The following is a 2844-nucleotide window of genomic DNA, read 5'->3' as shown; positions in this document are numbered from 1 at the left end:
CAGATTATTATTATTATTATTATTATTATTATTATTATTATTATTATTATTATTATAAACTCTTGGCATCAGTATTACAGTTAATAAATATTCAGCTGCGAGTATAAGTTGAATTACTGTAATCACGTTTCCTGTAAGAAACCTGCTGTTACAGACAGAACCGCAGTGTGTGTGTGTGTGTGTGTGTGTGTGTGTGTGTGTGTGTGTGTGATGCAGCAGCTGGTACAGCTCGGGGGTTATACCGCTGACTCTGGAACAGAAGATAGGCGCTCCATTCCTTCGGGCTCTCTGATGGTTGGACGACGCATCTTCCTGGGCTCAGGCCACGCCCCCTCCACAACATGTCAACTAAATCACCTTGATGGAGAGGTGTCAGCCTGTCACAGTCCGTGTGCTGGACGGAGAGGAGAGCTCAGCACGTCTGATGTTTCCTGTCGGAGGACGTGGTGACTCACGGGCCGCGAGCCAATCAGCTGACACATGATCGATGACACTGATTGTGTCCTTATCAGAGGAAACGCCTGTTTGTCTGGGCGCGGCTGGTGACTCTCACTTTCACCTCCGCCTGGGGTCAGTGTCGACACTCCTCCTCTAACGCTCTGATCTTTACAGTCATCACATTATTGATTTATAATTTATCAAACATTGGGCTGGGGTCGTGTCAGAGGTCAAACCTTTCAGACAGAACAGAACATGTTGATTATTCATGTCAAGATGAACTCAATATTCAACTGCAGTAAAAAAAAAACAGAAGATACAGAAATAAAGATTCAGAATATTGTGCCAATGGATGAAGATTTAAAATCATTTAATTTAAAGAGAAACAGACTGATTTATATTTGTTCTTATTTATTTACCTCAGAATATCTCAAATCATCATGACTCATTATTAATAACACACACTTGTTGTCGTCGTGTCAGTTTCATAAATGCACTGAGAACTAAAAGACAAAAGTATTTTTGTTTGAAAAATTTAACGTGAATAACGAGCAGCAGATAAATGAGACACAGGACGATAAAGGTGCAAAGAATCTCATCAGAATTTTAAAAATTAACATTTCTTAAATATGTTTAAGAAAATCTGGTTTCTGCTTCCAGCAGCAGTGACCTGTGATCTCACAGGTGGGCGGGGCTACAGCAGGAAACAGCTCCTGATCCTTAAAACCAAATTAAATTCAGTGAATTCATAACTTCATCATAACTTCATCATAACTTCACCATAACTTCATGGCCGTGGATTCACGTGAACAGTCGCAGCAGGTTTCTGTCGGCCAATTAGCTTCTTCGTCATGGTTTCAGCTGGTGCCCGGGGGCGGGGCAGAGTAGCCCGGAGGAGGTGCTGCCAATGTGTTAAGGGTCCTCGGGCTGCTGTGGGACGTAAGACAATATGGATGAGATGATCAGAGATGAATAATAATCTGCTGAAAATAGTTTTTCTCAAACATTTGATTTAGTGGATTTCTTTGTAAAATGATGGACAACAGTTGTCATGGTTTCCCAGGTATCAAATCTGTTCATTCACTATCACTGTGTCGCCGGGTAGATCAGGAGATGTGGTACCTCCGGGTCATCACGTGACATGAAGCAGAGAAAGGTCACTATGACGACCAGGCTGACGAGCGTCTCCACCAGGAGGACGGTGACGAGGACGGACAAGATCCCACTGAGGAGAAGCTGCGAGAACCATACAGAACTTTAATCACAAGAAACAGATCAGCGAAGAAGAAGGTGGGTGTGGTCTGTCTGTGGTGACAGTGAACGCACCGTGGCCTCGTGACTGACCCAGTCACAGTCGCTGCAGTACCTCTGCTGCTGGAACGGGACGTGTCTCACTGTGGCGCCGAACGACACCGCCGACAGGACGAAGGTGAAGAGGTGAAAGATCATATTGAACTTTACCTGAAACACAACGTACCACTCACCAGGTCAGCTGGTGGTTCTGTATCTAGTGAGTCTCGATCAGGTCGATGGTATTGATGAGATCGGTCAGATACTCACACAGAACAGCGACGGCTTCCTGCCTCCACACATCAGACCGAGGCCGGTCAGGCTCGTCTGACAGAATCAAATCAACATGTCACACACTGACGGTCCCTGAACATCTCACATTGAAACATCGAGCTAAACACATTTCAAAATAAAGGTCCCCTGATGAGCTGGGACACAGGAACATGGACGCTCACCCAGACTCCGCCCACGAAGACCACCGCCACTTCCTTCTTGAAGAACGTTTGGACCGGAAGCAGAACTGATGCCAGAGAGACGCCGACCAGCCCGAGCACCGCCTCCACCGCCTGGACAGGAAGTGACACGACACTGACACAACCTGTTCCTCTAACTCTGTGCTAACTCACTGTGATGCTAACTCACTGTGATGCTAACTCACTATGATGCTAACTCCCTATGATGCTAACTCACTGTGCTACCTCACTGTGCTAACTCACTGTGATGCTAACTCACTGTGATGCTAACTCACTATGATGCTAACTCCTTATGATGCTAACTCACTGTGCTACCTCACTGTGCTAACTCACTATGATGCTAACTCACTGTGATGCATGATGCTAACTCACTATGGTGCTAACTCACTGTGATGCTTATGTAGTGTCTTTTTGTCCATATATGGAATCAGAGGGGAATATGGGCTTACTTCTCTTCCTTTGGAATGTTATGCAAGGGGTCTTTCAAGGACCCTTACCACTCCTTTTCTTGGCCTTGAAAGTTACACGTCTCATATAGCATAACTTGATTCGAAGACAGGTGTTCCTTGTCAAGCCAACGATGGACCTATAAATGTAACCCCCAAGAAGAGTCGGGAGGGTTGTCCTTTTGGCCGGACACTCT

This window comes from Scophthalmus maximus, chromosome 10 (genome assembly GCF_022379125.1).
Source record: "Scophthalmus maximus strain ysfricsl-2021 chromosome 10, ASM2237912v1, whole genome shotgun sequence".
In the NCBI taxonomy this organism is placed as follows: Eukaryota; Metazoa; Chordata; class Actinopteri; order Pleuronectiformes; family Scophthalmidae; genus Scophthalmus; species Scophthalmus maximus.
The sequence above is the reverse complement of the archived record's forward strand: the minus strand, read 5'-3'. Positions refer to the sequence as shown.